General features: G+C 41.2%; 1 long non-coding RNA gene across 3 annotated transcripts in view; it reads right to left on the bottom strand.

The window, feature by feature from the left end:
* Window positions 1-16,228, bottom strand: part of LOC142501479 (uncharacterized) — a 149,895-nt gene that overhangs the window by 57,859 nt on the left and 75,808 nt on the right. The window contains exons 6-7 of one of the 3 annotated variants that reach the window (XR_012803501.1): window positions 13,459-13,524; window positions 9,625-10,510 (exon numbers count right to left, since the gene is read on the bottom strand). The exons of the other annotated variants lie outside the window; for them this stretch is intronic. This is a non-coding gene — a long non-coding RNA (uncharacterized LOC142501479). Of the gene's footprint in view, window positions 1-9,624; window positions 10,511-13,458; window positions 13,525-16,228 lie in introns of those variants that run through there. 3 annotated transcript variants of the gene reach the window in all.

Genomic DNA, 16,228 nt, shown 5'->3' with positions numbered 1-16,228 from the left:
ATTGCGTTTATTTTGGTAAATCCTGCCCCTCCACCTTACCACCTCCTAAACTACCAACCCTCTGTCCTGACAATTTATTTCAGGGCTGACCCTGCCAGGGACATTTGTTCCCCCTCAACTGAGTGGTCATGGGTGTCCCAAACCATTGCTCCCCTGAAAAACCTCTGTTTGATCTCCAGTCTATTATACATGAGGGGCCTTCTCCCATCTCCACCAGGGACAAGTCCTCCACTGCTATTGGTCTGGTTTCAGTCTTTTGCATTGACTTGTTGCTCCATTTCTGGATCTGAGTCATCCCTCATTTGCTCTCTTCTTTTCTGTTGCATCCCAACTGATTTCTTTGCTCCTCTACTGCAAGGGGAAAACACCTACAGTACATAACCAGAGAGCTAATCGGTCATGTCCTTCCCTTCTTAAAATCGCAAGTTTCTTTCTTTAAGGCTAGGTCGCCAGTAAATGCTGCGGCGCGCGCTATGGCGTGCGCTGCACGAACAAGAACCGACCCTCAATGGGGCTGGGCACACAATGTACCTTGGCGTGCATGTGGCAGCTGCGCTCTACGACGAGTTTTTGCAAAGACAAGGAAATTGTCTTTACAACATGCGATGGAGGGCTGGCGGTTCAGCCAATGAGGGTGAACCAGCCGCGTGAAGTCATGGCCACGCCCCTGCAACACCCCCGCACCCACCCCCCCCCCCCATCGCAATCTCCTGCATCTCACCACAGACCGTAGATCGCAGTTTACACAGCTGCACACGTCTCCAGCCCGCCAGGTGCACGTGCAGCAGCCGACACTGGGGTTGCAGCCTAGGCAGCAGCTTGTGGCATACCTACAAAGCATCCAAAGTATTATCATGTCTGACATACAGATGTAGCAGGACTCACTGTATCCAGAGCCGCTGATGATAAAGCAAAAAGCTGCAGCTCCGAAGACAGTGGCTGCCACGACATCGCTGCATGGAGGAAAGGGGTTCCATGCTCCCAGATTAAACCCCATCAGCAGTAATCCTCCGGTGCCGGAGCAGCCAGGGTCGCGGTCACGCAGCTTGCCCCGGTGCCGAAGACAATAACTGCTGCTACATCTGTAATGTTTGAAAGTATTAGGAAAATGACTCTCACGCAGTTGACCTCCATGACACCTCAAATGACCATTCTGTTAAACCTATTTTACCTCCACGAATGGGGCGACCTTTTTTTCCCGTTGTCTTTTCTATTGCTTTTCCACGAACCTCAAGGCAACACGAGGAGCAGGGAGGGTCCTGTAACATTACAACCCAACATGGAAAACGATGGATTCTCACTTTCCGTTTGCGTTTATCTGTGAGCAGAGAACACTTTTGATCCCATCTGATCTGAATGCGGAGCCTTGTCTGAAGCTGGAGACAGGATGAAATATGCACTGAAGGGGAGAAGACATTCTCACACATCAAGAGAGCCCACGGAGTGTGTTATATTACAGAGCTCCTAATGGCATGTCCCTTTGCGGCCATTGATTTAGATGAAATAACCCAGCCGGGTGTGTAATTGTGTACAGATACTGTAGCTTTTTTACATGCCTTTTTCGCAGGTCTTGGGGCACGCACAGGAAATGAAAGTTTTCAGGCTGATAGCCATTTATTTTTCTGCACTGCTAAAAGAAGATTAGAAAAATAGTTGATAAGTTAAAACTTTTTATTTTTAAATGCTAAAAGTACTGCATTTAGAAATGCAGTTTAATATCCCAACAGCATTATAGCTGCAGCGGACCTGAAATAAATATGGGTATGTTAGTGAATACAGGCCATTATACACCATGAATATCTCAGTATTCCCGTATATTTCAATTAATAGATTTGACTGTTCCAGTAAGAGTGCCCTAAACTGATTTTATGTAATTAGGTCCAGGTTCCCTGGATGCTCTAAAATATATTTTAAGGCTGTATTATTAATGTTTTAGTAATTGTCAGATTCATATTAGTGCTATATCTTCCGTGCAGCTTCCTCTCTGGTGTGGCAAAGCTTACAAGGTCAGACAGGTTACTGATTGCTAACTTGGCTCCCAGCAGCGGACAGTAGCACCGCGAAAGACAGTCACGCTGTGTATGTTTACATGATGATTTCTATTCATGAGCACACCAATCAAGAACAGCATGAGGCAGTTCAACTGAATAAAATATCCACGGCTAAGAGAGATAAATATGCAGGGTTATGTTTTTTATTATTTCAGGTCCGGCAGTGCTTATAAATACCTAGAAACCCAGGGAGTCTCAAGTTAAAAGCCCTATTTGCACTTTTTCGGTCACTAAGGAAATGCATGAAGTCTTGCTTCTATGGAGCCCAGTGCTATAGATCTGAATACTGTTAACACAGGAGTCCACAGACTATTCCCCTATTAATTAAACCAGAGAGCGATGCGATCGATGATCTATTTAACTTGTCCTATAACCCGGGGGAGTACATGGTCTAAATAGATACGTTTATTGAGTACTGCAGGTTTGAAGTCTAAACAATACAATTGTGACCCCGGTGACACAACTTCCTTGTGTTGGCTGAATTAACTAGCTTAAAAATATGCCTTGCAAGCTTTACAACTTTTAGATCACTAATGGATTCAATCACAACTGATGAATGCAAGTTATGTAACACTGTACATTGTAACACATGTACCATTTATAACTCAACGCACTGCCTTTCCCTCCAGTACCGAAGAAGTTAAAAACATAACCTGTTTAGGCTGCTTCCTTTATTACTCCCTTATCTCAAGTGAAGGGTTCTATTTATCAAGGGTCTTGCAATTAGTCTTGTCAGAATATGCAGAGTGGTCAGCTAATAGAATGAGTGTGTGGCTGTGAGGGAGCAAACGGTGTTTGGGACCATTTTCTTAATATCTTTTACGACTTTCTGCTTTATTATGGGAAACAATGGACATTCATAAAGACATTTAAAGCTTCCGTTCCTCTTCCGGCCAGATGGCATTCAGCTCCCTTAGAAAATGAGATAAAGCCCATGGCATAGCTACCACATCATGAAGTAGCTGGCGTACTAAACCCCATGACATGATAGCTACGTCATAGGGCACACAAGGGGTTAAAGCAACAATCCCGGCTGATTATTTACATTGATTTTCTTTAATCTTCCCTTCCATGTATGTCGAGAAGCCCCGATTCCGGAGAGATTTGTATATTTTTGTGTCGGTTTTGACATCGAAAAATGACAAATATGGTGGCTCACTACAAAAATGGTCACACCGACACCGGCTGCCATATTATTTCTTTAGTATGCCTTACAGACTCGCAGTCCAACCAGTGCTCACCACTCTCTGTAACCAGGGGTACCCAGGCATGGGGGGGGGGGGACCCTCTGATAATCCCAGATTCAGGTACAATTAAAAATAAATGATTATACCTGGGATTGCTGCTTTAAAGAACAAAATATTTGTATTGTTTAATTCACCAATATATTCTGAGGGACAGTAAAACATAATATTAGAGACGGTTGCGTATAGGTAAAATGTATTTATAAATAATAGAAGATTTTCAAATACTGGTACAATACAATGAACTTCTAATCTAAATACAAACATACAACAAGTATGTTTGAGATAAACACAATGGGTCATATTGAGCAGGCTTAGGCATCAGGAAAACATTGAAGAATATTGAAAAAGTTTACTCAAACAAATATGTTGTCTCAAACGAATAAGAAGACACTCTAGTGTAAATTATTAATAAACTAACCACATACAGGGAGTTCCACAAAATGGGTAAGGCTTTTAAATCCAAACAGCAGCAAGCAGAAGGGAACAGAATTCTCCATTACCTTTAACAGCCACCCAGCCCACAGGGAGAAGCCCGACAAAATAAAAGTGTGTTTACAGCTTTTGGTTAAGAGCGGGAGTAATAAATCAAGAAGAAAAACAGGGCAGGGAATTAATTGGCAATCACAAAAAGCAAGCAGTGAATTGGAAGAAATGGCTAAAAACGTGGCGTTTTGCAGTGTATGGAAAGGGCTTTCACCGGAGCTGTAGAAATGTAGGCACTTGGAGGCCACTCCTTTAATTAGATTACACACTGCCCATTGTCCACACTGTCCATTCCAGAATGTACCTACCAATCTACCTCTGTGATTAGCACATGGAATGAGCATTGCAAAAATATCGACCCTTCCATTTTGATCGGGGCGTCTCCAACTCCTACCTTCAAGGTCATCAATGCAACAGTTATTTTATTACACCCTGCACAAAATTAATGTGCGGGCTTAAGTGCCAATTTCAATAAACTGGGGATAACATTCGGATGGTTTGGAGGTATGGAATACCAGACGAGATTACTAGTGAAAGTTGTGGCAGGATAAAATACCATTACGGTGTGTATTTCGGACAGTAAATATATACTGTAACTGTGAATCTCTGTGTTATCAGGGATACCTTCCGCCAGTCCAGATTTTAGATATCTCACTACAATAGATTTTCCCATGAATTAAAATGCCGCCAGGCACTAATGATGGAGAACTGCACAACACGAACTGGGCATCCAAGTAATTTCTGGACGGTACTAAAGGTGTTAAAAATAAATATTGCACTTATACTGATAAATGCACCGGTCTTTGTAATAATGTTTCCTATTATTATTAGTTGTAAACTTTCCTTTTTTAATTGAGAATTTTGTACAGATAAGAAGGGGAGGAGGGGAAAAGGATACAACAAATAAAAATTGGATGGGGAGAAGGGAAGTGACATATTGCAGTACAGAGTAAAATCTATGGGAAACATACATTTCCATTTTAATAATAATAATAATACCAGAGTCAGGTAAACAGAGAAGTGTAATGTTATTGTTAGAGGTGAGGAAATCATTATATGACATATGAATAACACATGGGCAACAGCTAGCAGGACCCGGCTTGGAGGACAGGATAAGGCCATCCTGAGAGTTGAACCATGGGGACCAGATACAGCAAAATGGGAAATCTATTGCAAATGTATTGTTATATAAACATTTTAACAAAACAAAATGCCTGAAAAGTGTTCCTGTGGCAACAGATAATTTAAGTATCCCATACCTCCAAACCTTTTGAATGTTATCCTAAATTAATTGTAGTTGGCACTTATGTATGCAAATTCATTTTGTTCAGAGTTGTCCCCGAGAACTGGAACTGGAGTCCCATGATCTACATACATACATGCTGATTCTTATCATATTTGCTTGGACTAAAACACAATTGTTCTCTTGCCTCCCCATGTCATGGGGGAGAATTTGCACACAGATGTGATACTAAGGACTGACCAAAGTGAAGCATCTGGAATGAAAAATAAATAAAAGCGCCCTTGGCAAGCGAAGACTGATTTTACACGTGTCTGAAGATCCCCCCGTGCTGGCTGCCAATGAGCCTGTCGATGTGGCATTTATTAAGGGATTAGCAACTTGTCTCTGCTCTCAATTGGAGATAAGTGCCGCTTTTGGTATTATCTTTTCACACTGCACTGCGAAAGATGACAAAGAAAAAACATGGGTGTCACGGCCTGCGGAATATCATTAAGGGTAATTTGTCTTATAGGGTAAAAAGGAAAAACACTACAAGTGGAGGATTACATTTAAGAAGGGGAGATTAGGAGTGAAATATGAACTGGATTTGTGTCATTCAGTAAAAATATGTGAAAGGGCAAAGCTAGATCCAGAGAATATTAAATAGAACCTGGAGGTGGCAGCAGCTGTCTTCATCAGCACTTGAGTCACTGAAGTCCTAAGAAGCACGTGTTGGTAAAATGGGGCCAAAAACACGCTCTGATATGACAGTGACTTCAGATCACTGCTGGCCTATTTGCAGGCAGGAATAGCAATGTGCTGTGATCTTTAAATGACCTTCTCTGTGTTTTGAAAATCAGCAGGTGACAAAAACACCTGCTTATTTACACTGTGCATGATTGTATAATGGACCCTGTGCTTGCTTTCTAGACAAAAGAATCCTTGGTACACAGCGATAAACAAGGATACCAGAAAAACTTAATTTCAATATAATCTCCAATCATTATTTTTAAATAAATGTATGCGTATGTTGTAAAGTGCTTTGTTTATATTCCAAACTAAATTTAAAAATAAAAACAGTGTTGAATATTATCAGCCACTACAATGTTTTAAAAGAAAATACGATTGAAGACTGGCCATCAACATAATAAAATAGACTGCAGACTGTCTCACTAAACAAAAAAAATAGTTTAGGGGTTGTGAGATATATATATATATATATATTTATATATAAAACAGAACATTAGGTCTCTGTTATTTCAATTTTACTGGAGCAATAGAGCTAAAATTGAAAATGATTTTGTGGATTATACCCATTTAAAGACACCAGAATTATTCTTTGTAATGTCGGATTATACTTCTTGTTCGGTTTATTCATTTTTTTAACACTTTTTTCGGTAACTGACATCTCGGGGACTCCACAGTTCCAGAGATATCATCTGCTTTATCTGCCTGACCAGAATAATGTGCATAGACAATAGGGTCACCAGGTTAGTTACCCCGACGTCCAACAGAAACCCAGAAGATGACTTTGCAGCTTTCTATTGCCGACTGTGGCGGCCATAGTGATATTATTTTATTCTGATGGCAGATACAACGACTAATATCTTGGGAATTGGTGGGTTCCCCCAATTCATCTCCAGGGGGACTCCCCCATTCAGATACCGAAGGGAATAAAATATACAGTGGCGAGAAAAAGTTTATGAACCCCAATGATAATTACACAAATTCCAGTTTTTCCATGATACCCTTCTTGAATCAACACCAGTCTTTTCTTAAATATCCAATAGTGTTTATATTAACCAATTTCATATCTTCTGACACCAAATTATGTATGAATTAGGCCTCGGGCATGGTCAGCGCTTAGGCGCTGACCTGTGCTGATGCACGCTGCTGCTGCTCGGCAGTGAGCCCCTGCAGCCACAATGAGAGCGGCTTTAGGAGGGGCTCGCGCATGCTTCCGCAAGCGTGCGTCTTAAGAAAATTTTAGTTTCTGAGCTCGCCGGAGCGCAAGGCCGGTCACGTGAGCGGTTCGCCCAATGAGGGTGAACCAGCTCCGTGACGTCACAGCCCCCCCACCCCCGACACGCCCCCAGACGGCGCGCGGTCTAAGGCCAGGGAAAGCACCCACTTTCCCTCAGCCTCCGCACGGCTGAAGTCTCTATGGACAAACAATGAGTAATTAAGAGTCAGTGTATGTGCAAAAGTAAGTGAAACCCTGGTTTTATCAGCTGAATTAAAGGGGATAATTACAATCAGGGGTTTAAATAATTAGATAGATCTTCAGGGGTAAGTTTGGGATATAAAGATCATAACATTTGTGAGTTTGGTCTCCACCATACAAGTGTGTGGAAACACGTCATACCACAATCCAAATACATTTTTGAGGACCTCAGAAAAGCTGTTATTGATGCTCATCAATGTATAAAAGGTTACAAAACCATTTCTAAGGATTTGGGGCTCCACCATTCTACTGTCAGAAAGATAGTCTACAAATGGGAAAGTTTAAGACCACAGTTACTCACCCAGGAGCGGTAGTCCTATCAACATTTCTCCAAGTACAAACTGGCAAATCATCCAGGAACTCACAAAGAACCCCAAAGTAACATCCACGGATCTGCAGGCCACTCTCACCTTGGCTAATGGGAGTGTTCATGACTCAACTATCAGAAAAAGACTAAACAAGAATGGTGTGCATGAAAGGATAGCCAGGAGGAAACCACTGCTCTCTAAAAAGAACATTGCTGCCTGTTTGAAGTTCGCCAACTTCAAATGGTGATTCACAAGACTTCTGGAACAATGTTCTCTGGACAGACGAGTCAAAGTTCGAACTGTTTGACCTTAATGAGAAACGTTATGTTTGGTGAAAATCAAACACTGTGTTCGAACAGAAGAACCTGATCCCAACCGTCAAGCATGGTGGTAGGAGTGGGATGGTTTGGGACTGCTTTGGTGCCTCGGGATCTGGATAGCTTGCCATCATTGACACAACCATGAGTTCTGCATTATATCAGAAGATTCTACATCCGTCCATGAGCTAAAGCTGAAAGTCCTAAGTGTGACATGCAGCAAGACAATTATCCTAAACATACAAGCAGATCTACAAACGAATGGCTGCATTAGAAGTTCTGCGTTTTAGAATGGTCTAGTGTAAGTCCGGACCTAAACCCCATCAAAATGTTATAGCAGGACCTGAAAGGAGCTGCCCATTCAAGGAACCCCTCAAATGTCACTGAGTTGAAGCAATTCTGTAAGGAGGAATGGACACAAATGCCTAAAAACCGATGTGAGAGACTGACCAGCAGTTGCAGGAAACGCTTAGTTGAAGTCATTACTGCTCAAGGAGGTGCCACCAGGTACTGAATCTAAAGGTTCACATACTGTACTGTACTTTTTCACACATGGATGTTGAATTTTGAATCATTTGTGGATCAATAAATGTTGAAAAAGTTTCTTGTTTTTCTGTCATTTGTTTGATCAGGTTATCTTTATCTATTCTTAGGACTTACAATCACATCTAATAAAATTTTAGGTTTGAAATATGTGAAAATCTTAAGGGTTCACAAACTTTTTCTCGCCACTGTATAACAATTAGGGGGAGGGGATTGCTGCTTTAACTTTATGTTTCTATTTGAGTTTTCCTTTTAAAACTAAAGAACTAGTAGGGGAAACTATACAGTATATGCGATCAGAACTTCCCATCTTGTCAGGGTGATGTTTTTAGGTTTCATCAAGGAATCAAATACAATATTGGGCTGAAGGAGTGGCTGTGAGCAAAGGCATTTACTCTGAAACAGCAATGCTGACTTTGAAACAGGGGAGCCTTGTTGAAAACCTGGTGTCAGCTCCTTGTGACCTTGGGCAAGTCACTTTATCTCCCTGTGCCTCAGACATCCAAAAACATAGATAGTCAGGGCAGGGACCGTGCCTGCAAAATTCGATGTACAGTGCTGTTTATGTAACGGTGTTTCCCCCACCCTCTGGGAGATCTGGCCATTACTACATATGTGGTGGTGCATGATATTTGCTGGTAACAGGAGGGCTGAGCTGTTCGTCGATTGTAGTGGGGACACAGGATCAGGTTTCTGGGGTACATTACCCACATGGTTCTCTAGCAGTGCAGCTCCTCCATCTGCCACAGGCTCCAAGATGAATGGAGGCGATATCCTACAGTAGAAACACTCCTTCTCCTCCCAGTAAGATCACACCCAGGCAGGAGGTATATGCAAACAGGAACGGTCTTTATTGATTATACCACAACACTGCAGTGGTCTGCCCAATCACAACTTCTCAGGACCAGCTATCCACTGGATGATAGTCTCTGGACAATCACTACAGGTCAGGGCCCCTGCAGCTGTCCTAGCTCTTCCCAACTCCCCTATCAGGAGTCAGGGTATAGGTCTACACTCACTCTCCACCAAGGGGAAGAGGAACAGGGAAGGGCCCAATCTCAGGCTCCCTGTGTGCAACCTGCCTCTCTCAGTGGGGAGAGGCACTCACTAAATTTGGGGCGGCACCACCCTTAAGTACAGCCAGGAGGTGGGCATCAGGTCTGTCCCATGATTGGACATGCTCAGGCCTGATGTCACCGCCTCCCACTGTCACTCAAGTGCAGCTCCAAAGAGGGGGAAAACCCCATGTTAACTACTGGCAGCCTGATCCTACCAGGGCTTACTGCCAGGAGTAAGGTAGGTTAGTAGCCACAGGTGGCATGGCTACACTATATTGTAAAACGCTTTAAGTTCTGTTGGGAGAAAACAGCTTAAAGAAATAAAATAATAATTATTGATCACTTGCATTAACCTTTACAGTTAGCTGGTGTGCCTGGAAGGCTAAATATGCTTATTTTCCAGGGGATAATTGAGCTAACTGTTCCAACCAAAGTGTTTCCATCAACCGAGGGAGGTGCCAGTTATGTGTTCGCTACTGAATAAATCATATTCCTCCAGTCCGGTTAAAAAGTTCAAGCCAGAGCACATGTGGTTTAAAAAACTGTTTGCTAATCTTCACAATTCCAATAAACACACCCTCAAACATGAACCTACTGAGCTGTGGTGTAAGCTAAACCACACAAATTATAGTTACCAATGTTTTTTTCCCTTTGTGAAAGAATCTGTGTCAAAACCAAGTGCTTAAACTCCTACACAGAATGTTATGAAAACAATATTACAAATTGTGTTTCAGATTCAAGGCTTATTATGCAATCTATTTACTCCATTCCTGAATTACTCCTCATTTAACTCAAAGCTCTGCAAAAAGAAAGAAATAAATGACCAACTACAGGGGCTTGTTTCTTATTGATTTGGGGAAGGGAAGCCAGCAGAAAAGGGAAAATAACAGCACATGAATGAAACTCTGGCGGTAATACAGTTACTCGGGGTACATCATTGTCGAACAACTTCAGTACAAGTTCCCTCCATCACTGTCGCCCTGCTACGGCTGGTCCCTGCACTGCAGTGATTGGCTGGCTATGTGCAGCTCTTTCTGTTTGCATTCCCAGCGGGATCCTGAAGGGAAACATTTGCAGAGAAGACCTCAGAGGCCATAGCCTTTAATATTTTCCTGTCTCTCATTTAATGTCCACTTGATTTTAAAAAAAGCTGCCTTCGTCCCTCATTTCCTTGTAATGAGCAACAACAGTCTCCATAGAAACAGATAGTGCATACAAATTGAAACCATTTGAATGCAAGAGGCCTTACTAAACAAGCACATTCGTGCATGCAATAGGTTCATGCATTAATGGTGCAGTTCCACTTATTAGGTTATTAAAATTGCACTGACTTTGCTTTTTTTTCACCCTGATCACATACTTCATTGTGCTTGGCAGAAATATTGCTTCCAATGATGCCATAGAACAAATGCTAGGGTGACCAGATTTTAAAAAGCAGAAACCGGTGCACATGATAAAAGTATCTATAAAACAAATGACCACTTAAAAATAAATATTAGAATGGTATTTGTCTAATAGCGTCCCTATTTATGCTGTATTATTGATTTATTTCAGTTTCCTAACATAACACAAACTCGACTGTAGCAAAATGACGGTCTGGTTTACAGTATATTACTAAATCGTTTCAGTAAATGATCTAATCTTATCTCCATTGTTCACTCCTTCCCCCACCTACCAACCTCGGAAAACAGGGTTCTCACAATCTTACGAGGCTCGCAACACACACTGTAGTGCATTACTGTATTACGTATCGCTGCCGGTAATTAGTTTCCCAATATATTTAAAATGTTTACTCTTTGATATGCAGTGTCTAGTTTTACGGTTTTAAGTGCGTCCAAACAGCAAAACGCGAAAAACTGGGACATTGGAATGATTTGGAGAACATTGTCGGGACACCAGGACGTTTATTGTCAATCCAGGACTGTCCCAGCTAAACCGGGATAACTAATTGTGATGACTACGACCATGGAACCGCTGCAATATTCTCTCCTTAGTTAGTTATGAGCTGCTAACTGGCCTATAACAAAAGCAGTATTGTATATGCTATGATGTGTTATTGTGCTTTTTTTCACTTAATCTTTAGGGCCAAGATTTATAAAAATATGAAAGATTTTGAAAGGATGCCACAAATGTTAAAACAATAGAGAATAGTTACATACCGAGTGATTTCCATTTACTGCACGTTCAGTTTGTGTTGCTAAATTAGTCCGTATGTTTAAAGTTTGATGACACGGTGCCAAGGAGTATATAGCAGCTGGAAGCTATCACTCGGCAAAGCTGATTCCACAGCAATAAATAATTCTGTTTGCCCTAAGGATCACTTGATCTTTCTTTCAGTAACACTGAATTTCATGACCTCTGAAGTTAACTACCCAAACTAAGTGCAGAAAAAGCAAGGCAAAAGGAAAGAAAGACCAAGAGAAAAATTCCATGTAAAAAACATGATCACCATGAAGACAGTACATAGAACTTTGCTCTAAAGCCTTAAAGCAGCTCTCCTGGGGACACCTATTTTTTTAAAATAGGTTTGAAGGAGGAGGTCTCCGTAGCTGCACTGCGTTGATTTCAGCCCGGGGTCCCCCTGCTTCCTGAAATACTTACCTCGGAAGGGGTGTTCCAGTAGCAGCTCTGGATGCGTTAGTTGGGGATAACATAATGGAAGATTCAAATGTCCCACGTCCTGTGGACCAATAGGAAGTCGTGACATCATTCCTTGCGGCTTCCTATTGGCTCCCGTGACGCAGGGCATTTAAACAGCAGAGCGATATCTGCACCCACTATGAAGGAAGGAATCTCGGGAAGCAGGGGGTCCCCAGAGCTGAAATGAATGCGGTTCAGCTCCTGAGAACCCCCTACTTCAAACCTATATAAAAAAACAAAAGATAAAGAGTGCCCAGGAGGGCTGATTTAAGGTACTTAACTGCTTCACTGACGAGAGTCCTAAAATGTGCTGCATATGGAATTAGGACGTGTACACACCCACTTAGTGAAAGTGGAAAACACTGGAAATCACAGAAATGCAAACAAGTTCTTCAACACTGTGTCAAAAAAATATTGATGAGCAACTAATCGTGCAAGATCAGCTGGTTGCTCTTCTGAGCTAAGTAAACACTGGCCCCCCCAGCCTCTACCCCTCCCCCAAAACTGGACAGAGGGAACAGGTAGTTACTTTTATTTAGAAACGGTGTTTCCTGTTGTGAACCAAGGAGGCATTGACGGTCCAGGGGTACAGGGACAGTTCTCCCTGAAGCAATTTCTTATAAATGAAAACATCTGGCATTCCCGTTATGCAAACTAATGTAACATGTAACTAGTGACCCAAGGGTGGTTTTAAAGTTTAGAGATGAAGACCTGTAATGTATGCAGTTATGGCACTGTCTCATGCAGGAAGCTCTGATGACAGGCAGACATGCTGCCTGTACAATGTCACTGACACTATTATAAGATCATGGTACAGTTACAGAGTGAGGAGACTGGCTCTCTGCTCCCACCTCCAATGATTTCAACATGTAATAAAAACACACAAGGACGTTTTCATTTTCTTGCCTTTTTTTTTTTTTTTTACTGTGCATTAACTAAATATGTGCATTTTATCCTATTGTCTGACCAAATGTGGAAAGTTAAATCTAGAAACATAAAGCATAAATATTACGGCTTTCAAACACTCCTTGAATTGGTCGCAAAAAACTCTATCTTGTTATTGGTATGTTTGATATACATCAGTGATAAGATTCAATATAATGTTATATCGTGTTGAGAACATATGTGGCTATGGAGATATAATTTATTGGTACAAAAAAAATCCTGCCCAGAGGAGCTTAGAATCTACAGTACTTGTTGGTCCTTGAGATACTGGGATTTATAGAGATTGGATCCAAGTTACATATAGCTGAATACATTTATATATTGTAAATATGCATTTCATCTAATGTCTGCACTGTAGTAATCACATATAAGTGAACTTAAAAAGCTTGCTTCTGAAATCTTTCTTTTCAATCTCTTTACCTTTGATCAAGTTTCGCTAGAGTCTGCTCGCACAATATTTTGTAAGAGGATGCAGATGTGTAAGGCCTAGAAAGAGTTAAAATGAGAGAAAATCGAGCAGTGTTAATAAAAAAACAAAAAAACCTCTCTGAAGGTCATTTGATCTGGATTTCCTGTGCTTTACTCTCCGGAACAGAGATGGAATGAGCTGCTCACTGCCTGCAGCAGCACCGTGGGCTCTCTTTTTACAGATATCTACCTGAGAGCATCCAACACAATTTAGCATAAAAGTCATTTGAGTTCTGGCCCCCTGTCTGCAGCTCACTTATTTACAGGCAGCTGATAACTTTCTAGAACAGAGTGAGACCCACCAGCTTTGCAGAGATAACTGTGTGAGGTGAATAACGTTTAACCCCCTCTGTTGGAAATAATTGGCTTGTTTATGATTCTCTCAAGCACTGGAGACCAATGAAATTGTGCATAGCAGCAAATATGTCGCCCGGTGACACATCTGCTTTACAGTTCATATTATAATGTAACATTCGCTTTTGTACAATACCTGTTACATTGTAACTAGCTGCAGACCATTATACAGGACAGGTACCAGTTTAAATTGTTCTGTGAAAGGTCAAGTTTCCAGCCCAAACCACGGTTAAACGAGTACCATTTATACACCCAACCTTATGCAGTGTGCTTACCCAGCACCCGAGTTCTACGTTCCATTCGTTTGATTGGAGTTGATCTATTCTACAGCATTAGGAAGCGGGTTTGCAGCATATTGAGAAGGGACCTAAATGCTTTTAGTTATTAGATAACATAAACTTCCTTTAAAGGAGCAATCCATGCAATATCCTACATGTGTGTGTTTTTTTAAATAAATCAGTTCTGTAGTATTAGATAATACAGTACGTACAGCATTTTTTTTATTATTAAACTCAATGCCATTTTTAATGAGTTTTAATATACTGAGCATCCTTTGATTTCGACAAAAAAATCCCTGTTTTTCGGATGGATTGATTGAAACTGAAAGTCAGCCATTTAGTGAACACTGGGAAGCAGGATCTCTGCTGATCGATTACGAGAGAACGAACGATCGGCAGTTTAGGTAATTAGTTTTCAATAAAGGTAATCAAAGGCTCAATATATGAAAACATTTTTTTTTAAGTGCCGCTTGGATTGCCTTTTAAATCTTACTCAAACGTGGCATATAAATCCCCACTTCATTATCACGAATGTACAATAAAAAAGTGCTAAATCTGTTTAGTGTTTAGCGCCTTATCAGACATTCAATTGAATAAGGAAGTTAGGATTTCACATTTTTAACGTGATTTTATATATTTTTAACGCATCGAAATCCGAAAAGCATAGCCCCAAAGGTGCTTTGTGCTACGATGTTCAGCCATTTTCCTTAAAAAAAAAAAAAATTTTATTGAGCATTTTTGTACAGACAAAATAAGGTAAACAAAACATACAACACAGAAAAAAGGGGGGATACAGTAATACAAATAAACTGGTTGTGGAACAATAGAGAAGAGGGAGGTCGGGGAGGGGGTAGCATTTGTACCAATATAGCACTGTACACAACAATTTAAATACCACATGTATCACCATGTATCACTCTGTTCAAAGTATTCTAGTCTATATATGGGGATATACCTGCATGGCGGAACCAACGAGCCCAAATCTCAGAGAATTGCGAGGTAGAGCTGTTTAGATAGGCCGAGAGTTTTTCCATATAGACTATATGCCAAATGTTGTTGTTTATTTGATTTAAGGATGGGGGGCCGGTTGTTTCCAATTTTTGGCAATTGTACACCATGTAGCGTTTAAAATTTGGGATATTACTCTAGCTTTTTTTTTATTTTGAGATATTAGCCATTGGTTTTCCTAGCAATATATATATACTGGGTCGTGTGGGACAGAGATTTCTAGTATCTTGTGTATTAAGGTGAACACTTCCGTCCATGTTTGTTGGATTTTGGGACATGACCAGAATATGTGCAGTATATTCCCCACTTCACCACAACCACACCAGCACAGAGGGGAAACGCCTGGGAGAAAAGAGTGCAACCTGGCAGGAGTCATATACCATCTGAATATTAACTTGTAAATATTCTCCTTAATTACAGCGCATGATGAATTTTTGGAAGCAGCTTCCCAGATGTCTTTCCAGATATCGAGGTCCATACAGACGTTAAGATCCTTTTCCGAGGATACCATATAGTTATCGGGGTTTGGTTGCTCTTGATAGAGGATAAACTGTGATATATTCTGGAGATAATGCCCTTTGTGTGGGGCTGGTGTAGACACCAGTCCTCATACAAAGTTAAAGCATGTGGTTGACTTGGTTTGTAGACTGATTGGATATAACGCCTAACCTGGAGCAATCTGAAGAATTCGGAGGAGAGGATATCATGGTTTGTTTGTAACGAAGCGAATGGGGGGGACTTTCCCTTGGGTGAGGATAACCTTAACTCTTGTGAGTCCTTTTTGAACCCAGGTATGGGAGTGCGGGTTTCCCGTGTAAAAAGGAAGGGAGGGGTCCGAGAATAGGGGTTGCATAAGGGAAGGGGTATCGGTTAGTTGGAACTTGGTTTTGAGGGAATCCCAGATATTACAGTCAAAGGATATCACCGGGTTCTTTTAAATCTTAGGTGGTCTAGACTTTTTATTAAGCCAGAGAAGATTTTTTATTTTACATGGGGAACAAATCAAGTCCTCTATCTCGACCCACCTCCTTTCAGTTGGGTTTGAATGCCAGCTAATAAGTTGCCCTAGTTGTGCGGATCTA

The sequence above is a fragment of the Ascaphus truei genome, chromosome 8, assembly GCF_040206685.1.
Source record: "Ascaphus truei isolate aAscTru1 chromosome 8, aAscTru1.hap1, whole genome shotgun sequence".
NCBI lineage: Eukaryota > Metazoa > Chordata > Amphibia > Anura > Ascaphidae > Ascaphus > Ascaphus truei.
Note: the sequence above shows the minus strand (reverse complement) of the source record. Positions and strands in the feature narration are given on the sequence as shown.